Source organism: Hesperophylax consimilis, chromosome 6 (assembly GCF_061612785.1).
Source record: "Hesperophylax consimilis isolate HC1 chromosome 6, BYU_Hcon_1.0, whole genome shotgun sequence".
Taxonomy (NCBI): domain Eukaryota; kingdom Metazoa; phylum Arthropoda; class Insecta; order Trichoptera; family Limnephilidae; genus Hesperophylax; species Hesperophylax consimilis.
The window spans coordinates 3,114,115-3,128,318 of NC_142841.1; the positions used below are offsets into that span (position 1 = coordinate 3,114,115).

Sequence of the window (14,204 nt, forward strand, 5' to 3'; positions counted from 1 at the left end):
TAGGACTTACATTTATTTCATAAATTAACTGCTGTAATGTCATCCGATTTCAGAGAAATGCGTATATTTCCACGAGTTTGTCCGTAATTGCCACCAAAAGTTGATAGAATACATTAACAGAAGGCATATCGGCAACGAGTATATCTGCCAAGTTTCAGCTCGATCAGATGTCAGGAAGAGGGTTAATTTATGTTTCCAAAATTTACAGTCATTCATTCCCGATATTAAAGGTGAAATTCAAATAAAGCTATTTAAAAATAATTTCTTTTACAGAAAAAGCTGTGGGAAACCACTGAGAGACGGTCTATCTACCGTACAAACAACAAATATATCTACGTACTTCATCACAGACAGACAAATTTTGACAAATTACATAAAAAGCGTAACACGGCTCTACGGTGTAAAATTGCTTCCGAGCTTTAGAAAATTTGGTCAAAATTGGACAGTCTATTTCGGAAAGGAAAATATTAATAAAGTTAGTTAGCACAACGTCCACATGCTGCAGTTTCAACGACAGCTTTGTATTCAACTTTTGTACAAACATTGTTACTACTTTATCGTGTAACTACTTTCAAATGGAGCTTCATACGCTTGGTCATACAAAAACATCGTCGTATACAAATACACCGTGAGGTAAAACACCTTATTTCTGTCAAGTTATACATTTAGTCTTTACTTTTTTTCATGTTTTCAGTATTTTTTTTTTTAAATTGCTTTTTATTAGTTACACGATATTTTGTTATTTGGAAACGGTGTTTAATTTCAAACAATAAAATCTCTCTTTGTGAATAGTTTATTTCGGCTACATATTTTTATCATTCTAACAAAACAATTATTTCTGACATACCAAAATAAATGTGTTTCTAATATTTGACATGGCTGTTCGTAGTTCTGTCATACCAAAATCAATGTGAATCTGATATTTTTAATATTTGACATATCTGTAGGTATTTCTGACATACCAAAATCAATCAATGAAAAACCTGAAACCTAAATGTTTGTAAATTAAGGTTGCGAATATTTATAGTTAATTCCTTTAAGTAAATAACTAAATATTTTGTTTATGTCAGCATTAAAACCCCTCAAATTACGATAAATATCCATTTCTAACATAACGGTCAGCATTATAAATATGATTATTGAGATGCATCTTTTTCTGACAAACATGTTAAAAATATGGTAAATTTGTTAAAAATGGTATCAATATTCGACTGCTCAAAAACAAACAAAGTCCATTAAAATATGAAGTTTTTATTTTAAATATGTAAATATAGTCAATCTTCTAATTAAAAATATACAAAAACTATACACAAAACGTTGTTGAAGTGTGTCATCACAGAATGTACAAATTGTGTTACAATATCACAATTACACGTGCCGTGGTATACAAAATATTATGTAGGTAGAACTAAGGGTCAAATACTTCCCTTTTTACACATGGGTTAGAAGAAGAAAGGTACTACTTTCGTAATACACTAATATCAATGTACGTAGGAATGTAGCTTCAGTTGGTAATATAATAATATAAGTTATAAATATCAAAAATTGGTGCAGTGTCAGAAATAAGATGTTTTACCTTACCATTCGCCGTATTTTTTGTAATTTATTAATTTTAACTAGGATTTTGCCATATAATAGTAAAATATGGAAAGTATGGTAAAAGGAAAGATTATACTAATAATAATAACCATGGTTATTTATAATAATAATAGTTTATCCCATATTTTGAAATAACAAAAAGTAATCAAACAAATAATAATGATTAATAATTTAGACAGAATAACAATGAATAAAAGATACAGAGAAAAACTAAAAAATAGCAATTTCTCTTCTTGTACACTATTCTAAAATTGTTACAAAATTACGTTATTTGTTGTCTTTAATTCGTAGAACTACATTTAATTTTAAAAACATTAAAGTATTTAAATAGCAACAAAATAACGAAAAAATAAGAATAACCATTGCCACCACAAGTTAAACTATTTTCGCAATAAGAAAATAGTTGAGATTTGTCGTCTTTATACCACAAAATGTATTTTGTGCCAGAGTTTGGACATTGACTAAATACAAATTTATCATTTTTCTTGAGCTATTTTCTTATTAACAGTACCACTTACATGCTGGCTGATACTTCTGCATACTATAAATAATTATTTATGGCGTGAAAAAGTGCGGGCAATGATAATTGCTACTCCTACTAATAGTGACCCAAGGAAGTGCTATTCAAGTATCTGTGAACTCCAGACAAGGGGTGGCTATCAAACAGTAGGGAACATTTTCAATTTGTATAGTGTATCTATCTATCGTATCTACATACGCCCAGCGAGAAGCTCTTCTAACTCTGATTTCAATGGAACCTCTCGTGCTTGCATTATATTTATATATGGAAAAGTCAACGTAAGCCCCCTTGAGAAGGCTACTTTCTTTAAAGCCATCCATAGTCCGAAAATCCTCGTTCTTGATAACGATTTATTTTTCCTAATACTGTGTACTAATAAATAAATTCAGAAGTGTAAATAAATAATCTAATTCTTTAGAAAGTATACCTATACCGTTACTTTGTATACTTTCAAAATACAAAATAAAAATATAAAAACAAACTAAGAACCTACTTTTATTTAATAAAAACTAAGTTCTTAGGTTGGTTTTTTTTTAATTGTCTTTATGATACTACAATAAAATCAATTCATATGATTTTTTTTTAAATTACCCCAACCTAAGACCGATTTTACGAATATCCTCCAGGTGCCTGTCCTTAGAAAATATACAATATACTTACCAACACTACGATGGGCAACTTAGTTTTGAATGTATACGCGATTAGTACGCTCTTCTGCTTTCTAGTATGTATTATTTCAGAATACGCTTCCCGAACGAAGTTTCACGTTGGATGTATCAACGATTGATATTAATATTTTCCCACAATCGACAAAATGACAAATGGACGTTCATTGGTACTTATCTGATCTACTTCCATAAAGGGTGTCTTATCTCCTTTGTTTGTAGTACCGCTCATATTTTATTTATCACCAAGTTGGTAAAAAAAACTCCTTCAGGGAAGCAAAACGTTTCAACAAATCAAGTTTATGAGTTAATCTAACTGGGGATAATTTGATAAATTGAAAAACATTCAAGGTAAAAGTTTCCGAGACAAAGAAATAATCAGCCAGTTGTGGAATATTCCCCGTGGAAAATGTAAACGTTTTAGAAAGTTTTGTTGAATAATGTTCATACTCTATATTAATGACATGGTGAAAATATTTTCAAAATGCAAAGTACGACTATTTGCCGATGATACACTTATATATATAATTGGAGAAAACTATGAACAACTAATACATATTTTAAATAATGAACTAGATAATGTATCAAGATGGCTAAAAATAAATAAGCTTAAATTAAATACAAAAAAAAACAAAATGTATGGTAATTGGTTATAAGAAGACATCCAGTGAAAGCAAAATCAAAATTGATGGTGAAATTATTGAAAATGTTACCAATATAAAATACTTGGGAGTTATAATAGATTCCAAACTGAACTTTAACAAACATGCGGAATATACCCAAAAGAAAATTGGAAAAAAAATCTTTTTTGGGAAGAATTCGCCAAAAACTGTCCGAAAAAACTGCAATCACCATTTATAACTCCATTATTGCTCCACATTTTAATTACTGCTCAACTATCCTTTTCCTGTGTAACGACCGAGAGCAAAATAAATTTCAAATTCTCCAAAATAGGGCAATGAGAACAATACTCAGACGAAATAGGTATTCAAAAGTAAATGAAATATTAAACGAACTAAATTGGCTAACGGTGAAACAGATGTTGACCTTGAACACGATGATATTTTTACACAAAATTGTAAACAACCTGCTACCCAAATATTTTTCGAATAAAATTGTATACAACAAGGACATACACGGAAGGAGTGAACACGGGTCTTGAAAATACCCGCGTTGTAGGAGGGAGGAAACACAGAGCTGTTGAACTCTAGAAGATCGAGTGTTAGAAGCGACAAACGTCGGGGGCACGCGAGCGGATATACAATTTATATAGGTAGCTTTTTCGGCCTTGGAAATGAGTTTCTAAAACCTCTTATGATAAGCGTAAATATGTCCAATATTTTGGAATTATTTTCATTTGTAAACACTTTTTTCTTGTCTATGGCTTTCACCTTTCATATGTGTTCTTGGTCATCGATTCAACAGAAGAAAATAACTATTTATATCATAATATTATTCAAATGGGCAACGTGTTGTCCTAGAATCCATTGAATTTTATACACCACTCTTGAAAATACGCATATTGAAACATATGTAGCGTATAAATGATTTAATCATTGAATACAACATTAGCGACTCTCAAACAATAACTTGACACAGAAAAATCAAAAAAAGACCCACTTGATTACAGAAGTTTTGTTTGGCATCTTGGCCTGTCAAGAGTTAAAGACTAATTTTGTAATGTTTTTAAAATAAATAAATAAAATTGATTGAATTAAATTAACTCAGTGGTAGAGCAAAGCCCCAGCAAGGCTGTGGTCCTGGGTTCAATCCAAGATGTGACCAAATCTTTTTCTCATTTTTCTGTTTCAAATTTTTGTTTGAGAGTCATTAATATTGCGTTCCTTGATTAAAAATTACAATTTGAGTTTTTACTCATTAAGATATTCTAATTTTCGTTTGAGAGCATTGATGTTATATTTAGATGAGACATGAAGCGAAAAAATAGGTTTCGCTTTTTGACCTCCAACTGATCTCGAACTCTCTTAACGCTAACTAAAACTACCGATTCCGGTCTACTCGCACCGCTTATCGCGTTCTAATAGTGGAACAAGTTTCGACAAGATATTACTATGCAGTGGCGCCTCTAAATGTAGCTTTATGTTTGAGAGTTGCTAATATTTTATTCTATGATTAAAATATTATATTTTGAGTTTTGACTCATTAAGATATTTCAAAAATAAGCACGACTCTTAGTACGTGGAAAAAAATTAAACACGTCTTATTCAAAAATTTCTATTTAATTAATGTTCTCGCCACCCTCATACTGACCTCAATAGCCCCTAAGAAAAGCTCTGTTATGAAAAAATATATTTTTCAAAGTCTTTGATTATATTTTTTCACCAAGTGTACTCGTAACAATAACACAATCTAGCCAAAATAGTCCTATTATCACACCTTCGCAATTTCTTTGATTTGTTTAGCCACAAAGTAAGAAATCTCGTACCGAGAGTTGTTAGAGTCGTTTGTGAGGCCTCTCAAGAGTCCCTTTGTGTTCCCTCAAACACCTCTTTTCTTGTCAAGTCTTCACAAGTCTTCTTGATTTCTATTCCATACACATTTTCTCTTTGATCTTTCCCAGAGGTGCTCACTTATAAACAATTCCGTGTTAAATGGCAAAGTGGTTAATCTAAGGCCCAGTGAATACTGAAGATGACTTGGTGCCAGTGAAATACTTGGTTGAGTGCCAGGTGAATATACGTTGGAACTTGATAAGGTTTTCATTGTGAATTAAATAAAGGTGCAAGACTTGGCTGAAATGTTTCAATTGCGTCTTAGAAATACATTACACAATCCCACAAACTTTTTATATGTAGACAAAAGTAAAATCAATGCGTTTGTTTACTCTTCAATGTTTTAATCGATACAATCATCAACCATTCAATCAACCGTGGTAAGGCTGTTTTGGAAACTGTTTTTAAAAAGAAATTAAGTTGAGACATTGATATTTTACCTTGAACCTTTGAACGTGTCAAAATATAATTAACATTTTAACTTTGTGATAGAATATTATTTATTTTAATTGTTCTTATTTTGGGGAAATCAACATTTACAATATGTTTTGTTTATACGGTTTATACATGTGCAATTTACTTAACTGAGAAACCAATTATATATTTTCTCATTATACTAATACATTATCATTCTGACTAATAAACGTGGCGAAAATTTTATACAATTTCAAAACAACCGTGTACGTGAAACCTTACAAACAGAAATGTAAAATAAAAACTGGCATTTATTTACTTATTTTATTGATACATGATTTAGACAGTACATGTGGTTTTTTGTGATATTTCACCCTCTATGCTAGGGATGACCCTGTATTATAGCGGGTGAATTTTACAGTTTGCGGACATAGAATCTACGCATTTCTACAATATAAAAAATAAAAATGATGTATAGCTAGTTTGGGTTGCAAGAAGAGGATGGAGAAGTTAGAGAATCATGAGAAAATGAAAAATTTCAGAAATTATTAGTATATAGATCACACTAATTAATTATGTACGTACCATACCGCTAAGTTAGGGAATAAGGATATATTATGTTTTGTCTGAAAGGTGATTAAATTGATAGAGTTTAGAATGAATGTGTAATGTATTCCTTGTGTAAGGATCAGAGATGTGCAAAATGGGTACCCAAAACCATTTGAAATGCAAAATGGAAATGGGTCAAAACTTTTCCATTTGAAAATGCAAAATGCAAAATGGTTTTTAGAAAAGCATTTCAAATGCAAAATGCAAAATACCTATTTTCAAAATGCATTGAAAATGCAAAATGGTTTCTCAGGTCAAACAATTAAAATAATTATAGAATTTTTAAACAACTTGGTCATTTAATAATGGGCATCAATGTAGAACAAACATATTACATGATGGTAAATACAAAAAAACCACGACTACAGATTATGAAACCACAAAAAATTTGTACGGGACTAATGTTGCCAACGTAAAAACATAGAAACTGCTATCTAACATTTAATATTACAGCGTCACACAGTGGGCTGAAAATCGCCTTTCATAGACATAGAGACTTGAATTTTCAAGGGTATTTTTTTGGCTAGAAATGGATTCTGCTGATCATTACTATTCTATAAAATTTTGTATGAAGCAATTGCGTGTACAAATGAAGGCGTTATCATTTTTTTAAGATAAATTTGTATGGCACTGACATTAAAAGTGAGGCTATCTCTGGAATCATAAGGTTGGCCACTATATCCTTATTTATATTCTTATCCAAATTTTTCTTAAAAAAATTATAACTCCTTCATTGCTTCATAAGAAATTTTATAGCATAGTAATGATCAGCAGAATCCATTTCTAGTCAAAAAAGACCCTTGAAAATTCAAGTCTCTATGTCTATGAAAGGCGATTTTCAGCCCACTGTGCGTCATGACCCCATGTTCAGTATTTGAATCACTATTTTTTGTAATGGTATCACTCAATTGCCAGGGCTCCTACCAGGGAGCAACTTGACAATTGTAAATTATCTCTCATAGCGAGGTTGAGGACCGACTGATATTTGGGGCTTATGAAAAAAAGATGAGTGGAGATAGTAGGAAGAATGTTGCAAAAGGCATTTAAAATGGAAAATGCATTGAGAAAAGCATTTAAAATGCAAAATGCAAAATGGTTTTTAGAAAAGCATTTAAAATGCAAAATGGAAAATACCCATTTTGCATTTTGCATTTCCATTTGAAATGGATTTATTTGAAATAAAGCACATCTCTGGTAAGGATCCATTTCGTAATTTGTTTTTTAAAGGAATGGGAATTTTTTTAAATTTAACAGCTATAAAATAGTTCATGGAAAGATATGCATTGTTTATACAGTTAAATAATGTCGTTTATCTGTTGTAAGCTGTTAATAATAAAAAAATTCTCATAGAATTTCGGAATATTTCGAAGGTATTTTAAATATGCGCATGCTCCAGTCTGCCAAATTGCAATGTTGCCAGTTCTTTTGCAGTAAAGTTAAAGATATTTTTATCACTAAAAATTCGAAATAGAAATTGTTCAATCTGTAAACAAAACAATGTTAATTACTAAATCGATTGTGCGATTTGCAAGATATGTAATTTTTTTTCAATTTTGTTTATAAAAATATGTAATGCATAAAATGGACCACGCAATCGACGCAATACTCATGAAATACTTTTAATTTCTGTATGCCACTACATTATTTACGAGGATACACCAACCGGTTTCGACATAACCGTAACATCTTCAATATACAGATAAAAGTTTTTGTAATCTACACTGTAAAAGAAATTTTCACAAAAAAATATAATTTCAAATTATTACATTGTATTTGAAAAAAGCGTTAACTTTTTTGCTCGCCATAATTTACAATATAGGTTTCGGAAGAACCTTTCCTTCATCAGGAGAATATTAAAAAAAACATAAGATACACAATACTCACAGACATATATACATTTTAGCTGTTGGAGCGGGAAGGGAACAAAGAAGAGAAATAAATTACTTAGCTTTAACCACTATTTTAATTTACAATAGTAATAAATTTCAACATGTTTGAGAACCAATAGTTTTGATATTTTTTATTGAAAAAGTGATTAAACCAATATTGTACTAAATAACGCGGGTAAATTTATAATTGCAAAAAAACGTTATATATTTTATTTACAAATATTTTGAAATTAGTTCGCAAAACCTCTAAAGCTTAGTTTAGAAAGAGTTTGGAAGTTTGCCATAAAATAAACTTTTTATTTTTCAACCAAAATGTCGGAAAATCGTGTTGAGAATATAAAAGCTAAGTAATTTTTCTTTGTTATTTGACAGTAATAAATTAAATTTCTAAAGTAGATCTGATATCCAATGTACTCCATATATTGTCCTGCAGCATCATGTCCTGAAAATCTCTGTGTATGAACGTATGAAGTAATAATAATAAGTGTTTATTCTAGAAAAAATATTAAAAATATTGCACGGATTTTTCCATCCAAAAATCTGCATGTATAAAGCAGCAAAAACGTTGCACGGCTTTTCAACATAACAATCTATGTGTATTACGTAGCAAAAACATTGCACGAAGTTTTCCATGTAAAAATCTGTGTGTGTAAAAAGCAAAAACATTGTCCGCTTTTTCGTCCGAAAATCTATGTGGATATAAAAACATTGCACGATTTTTTCGCTTTAGCTTTTCCGTCCCAAAATCTTTATGCAAAAAGTAGCAGAAACATTGCACGGATTTTTCCGTAAAATATCAAGTAGGTATATAAAATAGCAGAATCATTGAAGGAATTTTCCCCTCTAAAAAACTGTGTGTATAAAGCAGCAAAAACATTGCAGGGATTTTTACCCATAAAAAACTGTATGTGTAAAGCACCAAAAACATTGCAGGGATTTTTCTCTCTGAAAAACTGTATGTGTAAAGCAACAAAAACATTGCAGGGATTTTTCCCTTTGAAAAACTGTATGTGTAAAGCAACAAAAACATTGCAGGGATTTTTCCTTTTGAATATAAAAAAGCTATAAGTCGCAAAGTATTTAGATAATCGCAAATCTTTTCAAATGTTAATTTCCAACTAACTAACCATCAAGTCATTTCCCGTAAGAGTAGGCAGGGATAACGGACCGCTAAACAACTCTCCCTTGACACACATGCATTGTTTCAATCACATTCATTCATCCTCTCCTGCATAACCTTCTGTTATTTTCTAACCTTCTGTATGTGTCTTGACTCTTGAAATGGCTCGACTCGAATATTTGGTTCACTTGATCATATCAGGTCTTCCTCGGACGACCGCGACTTCTTCTGCCATTCACCCTAGCGTCATATATTCTGTTTCCATCTAGGAGTCTTTGTTTTATCTTTTTAATTGCGCTTACATCTTAGTTTCTAGCATTAACTAATTGAAATTTTAATTTTGTTTGTTCAACATTCTACATTTTTGCAATAAAAAAACAATTAATTAGTAGGGTATTCACATTGTTTTTATCCTCGAAAAAAAATAATCAAATAAATTCAATAATGTTTAAATTTTATTTTATTTTCATGTTGACGAATAAATTTTCCATGACCATTTAAAATGTGCCATTTTGGATTGCCGCCAAACCAACATGTTCGTTTTTATTCGTGAATTCGGCGGCGTTGACGTCACTCCGTGCGATATTGGTGACGGTCATCTTGCAAGCCAGTGACGTTTTCTATGTCATAACGACGCTGTAGCCAGTTGGAACCGTTTCAGAAAGTGCGGTATTTAAAATCAATAATTATGAATGAAAATATTTTAAAAAATTCGGTCAAATAAAAACTATAAATTTTCCACGCATTTTAACGGTATTCACATAGTTTGTGAAAATACCCATTATAAGCTAATAATAACGAGATTTTCATGCTGTATTGTTTAGTAAAGTTTTGTATCTATAATTTAAAAAAACTGTTTGTTATTTTGAAAGTTTTCAGGTAACTGAGGATGTTGGTATAAGGTAAGACAAACTTACCAATCAAATAGTAACCGCCTGCTGAAAGTTTGTTCAGACTTCAAGCAAATTGCTGAAATTATGAAGCTTCGAAATCCCCCACAGAATTGAATTTTGTTGTCCGCCGCAGTAATGGTATATATTAATACATTTACATTGAAAAATGCGTTTGACAGCAATGGAAACCAAATCTATGGGAGAAATACAAAAAACTTACTGATTGGTGGTGGGGAAGAAATCATTTATTTCAAAGGTTATTTTACAGAGACAAATTAAGTTTATCAAAAAGATACTTGTAGTCACAAATTTTTGATAAAATTTGACTAATAAAAATATTTTGAAATAAACAAATTCTCAGTTCGAGGACAGCGTAAGCAATGTTCTTGCTGTTCATATGATATACTAGCTGACTTTTACCCGGCGTTGCTGGGGGTTATCTTTAGGAGATATATATATATATACCATAGTGGATTTTTCTGTAGGCCTTTTTAACCCTTCCCTTACTGTGCTAAAAAATTCCACGCGTTCCGGTGCTGTGTAGTCAAAACAAATCTCAAGATAAGCGATTTAACATCGGAAAAATATGAATATTCATAGCTAATCACTTATGTTTATTATATTTATATCAAAAGTGATAATAATTGTAAGTTAATTGCTGAAAACAAGAAAAAACCATCGACAGAGGCTAAAAAAACGTGCGAGGGGTACACATCTAACGACGGTCCGCGACCGACTGGCTGGCGGCTAGCACACACACAGCTATGCGGTCGTAGGTATCGATGGTCTAAATCAAAATACAACTGCGGACGTGTGGATTTCTAGCGAATTAAAGCGGGACATCAATAGCGTGTCATTTCCTCGCACACTCTTCGCGTAACAGTGTCACATGGTTGATTGTATTGGTGTATTTGTTTCCGATTTTTAACAAAAATCTCTGATTTTTAATTGAATTCGAAGACTATGTAAAATTTTATTTTTTAATTCAGTCCATAAATGTATAACGGAGGATTACCTAAAATCTGAACCCAGAATGTATTATATTTATAGAGTTATTAAAGTTATTAGAAGCAATGTGTAGTTAATACACACCACAGATAAGGATCGTAATGGTAAACATGTTTACTTTAATTATTATTTGAAATATCTTCTTATTATGTAAATTTAAATAATTATATTTGGCATTATATTATACTGTATTTTATAAAATAAATTTAAAAAAATATATATACATACCTATATGCGTTTCATTTTTTAATGCCGAATCAATAATAAAGGTGATGAAAAATACATGATAACATGTCAACAAAATTTTAAAACGTTTCTCAAAATTTTCTTTCGTTCTTAAATTCGTAGTTGGAAAAACGTTCCGAAAAACAACACTAGGTAAAAAAAAATATTCCAGAAGCGAAATTCCAATGACTCACCAGCTATTTGAAAGTTTTGTCAGGTAAGTATTATTCATTACTAATTCGAATATTTCTTACAAACAAAGAAAAGCTACATAATCAATTCTGGGAACAATGGCTTTATTAGATTTGAATATAATTTGATACATAAACCCAGTAACTTTGTGGTAGAAAAATGTGTTAAGAAAACTTTTTAATTTTTGTGTATTCTCACAACCTTTGTATAGCCGCCAAAGTGCTAGAACGGACTGTAAAGTGGTGTTAAAGTGTGTATTTCATTCATTAATTCCATTTTTGTCGTTAAAATAAAGCAAAAATATCCAATGCGGAACTGCCAAGAAATGGTGCAGGAATAAAAACAAAGAGAACTTAGCAAAGATTTTGCTTTATGTGTAATTTTGAATTGGTCAGTCCACTTTTAAGAGTAACAACATTTGGATAGTTCTATTTGTAAATTGGTTATTCATTATTCTAATACTCTAAAAAGAATGTCAAAAATTTTCATTCCATTTAAATCAGGTCATGAACTTCATACTTGCATTTATTAGTCGACGGCAAAATATATTATAAAAAATGTTTAAAAAATATACGCAACAAGAATCATTTTATTTAAAATTAAGGAGTAGTTGAATTTGTTTTAATTATTGATTAGTAGACTATGTTTGTATGTGTTCTGCGTCAAAAGTGCGTGAGTTTATACAGAAGTTGAAACACGATAAAAAAATGGTTTCAAAGTTTGTCAGAGATAAGGAAAACTCACCATATCATGTTCCCCTCGCCTCCCTACCCGCTTGCACCAGCGTAGCCACTTTGTTTAAAATAAAGTAAATAAATGAGACCAGAGACAATCGATTCGATCGACACCACAGACTTTGACAACTGCAGCGTGTAAAAAAATACCGCGCTTTTTCGCTACCAACGTGACGATTCAAAAACGGCGCGGGCTAATTATTTTTTTCGCGGCGGATCACTTTTGGAAAAAAGAACATTACTTCACTTTGAAGTTAGTTGCGAATTGACTGACATAGTTGTGTTGTTGTTGCCACCGAGTGATGGCGCGGCCGGCGGGCGGCGACTGGGAGGCTAGGAGAGTGAGTCACGACTGACTGTTTGCCGTATTGTAACGCATTTTCCAGACAGTTTTGCGCTTGCGCCACGTAGGGTGGAATTATTTCCTCCCCAGCGCAACTTCGTGTTGTTGTGAAATCGAAGAAAGCCCTCGGCCTGAGCCTAAGCGAAGGGAGCGAATCAAACTACTGGGCTTTTTTTAATTTGCGGGTTTGCACGTACGCGCTGTTTCTAGAAGAAAACTTACTTACGCCTTTTGTTGCCTTTAAATGCCTCGATAACATTATTTCTAATAGCAATTGGAAACCTAAAGCTAAAACTCAATCACTTTAAGGACTATTGAGTTCGGCTTTTCTAAATAGGACTAATACACCTGTGAGAACTAGCACTGACGAAATCTTCAACAAACGTAAAATCATGTCAATGAAAGAACTCTATTCTAAAACAAGACACCTTTATATTCATAAATTCAAAACATAAATTTAACAACTAACACCGCATATTGGAAACGCTAGATCTCAGGGTCAAAAACATACCCAACAAGCAACTACAAATACAAAATTTGGGCTAAAATACTTCCATATACTTTGACACTGAACTCTACAACAAAATATTATTAAAAACTCACAACTATACTATAACATTTAAATCTCAGGGGTCAGAAATAGATAATATTAATACTGACGACAAATACAGACTGAAACCAAAACCACACAACTGCACTTAAAACACCACATTTATTTATTATAATATAAAACACTATTTAATATATTTATAATTACTGTACATTATCCATACCATTAAATTTTAACCATATGTAAATGGATCCTTAGCACGGGAGATCCCAGTGAGGATATCACTATCTCTATTTGTTACGAAAAAGAAAGAAAAATAATAAAACACATATGTTTTTATTATTACTAAAACTTTTTTGTTTTTGCTACCCATGTTGTTAATTTTTAAAATTCGAATAATTTCCTTAAATCAGAACTTTTAAGAATAAAGGTAAGCTGTTGGAAAAAGGTGAAAAATAATGCTTTGCAAAGAACAATATTCATCAATTATTTAAATAAATAATTCCAAACAATAGCACAAAGCACAATCCCAAAAGCATTAAGGGGTAATGGTGAAGTAGAAACGTAGAGACCCGATGCGAAGAAAGGAGATTCTGAAGAATTTATGCAAATTCCAATCTCCTTACCAAAGTGGGAGCTTTTTCTTTCTCGTCTGATGAAAGAAGCAAAATGGAAGGGAAGCTGGCGGAAGTCCTGGGGGAATAAATTCCGCATTTTCTTTGTTTTCTTCCATTTGTTATACTGTTCATTTATTGAGTGCTAAGTTAGGATAATTTCTGGCTTCCGATGGCCCTACAACTCTTCAATGACTTTAGTCTTCTCTACCGGATTCTCCAAATAGGGCTGGAAAGTTTTTTATGATGCCTCCTATTATCTTATAAGCCAACTATTACGTCACACATTAGGCCGTACAACGCAACGCCGTATATT

At 31.6% G+C, this 14,204-nt stretch overlaps 1 protein-coding gene across 1 annotated transcript in view; it reads right to left on the reverse strand.

The window, feature by feature from the left end:
* Nucleotides 1–12,721, reverse strand: part of jus (EB domain-containing julius seizure protein) — a 236,467-nt gene extending 223,746 nt beyond the window's left edge. The window contains exon 1 of the mRNA XM_089632310.1: nucleotides 12,392–12,721. The gene's annotated coding sequence lies outside the window, so the exon portion shown is untranslated. The remainder of the gene's footprint in view (nucleotides 1–12,391) is intronic.
* Between the last annotated feature and the right edge of the window lie 1,483 nt (nucleotides 12,722–14,204).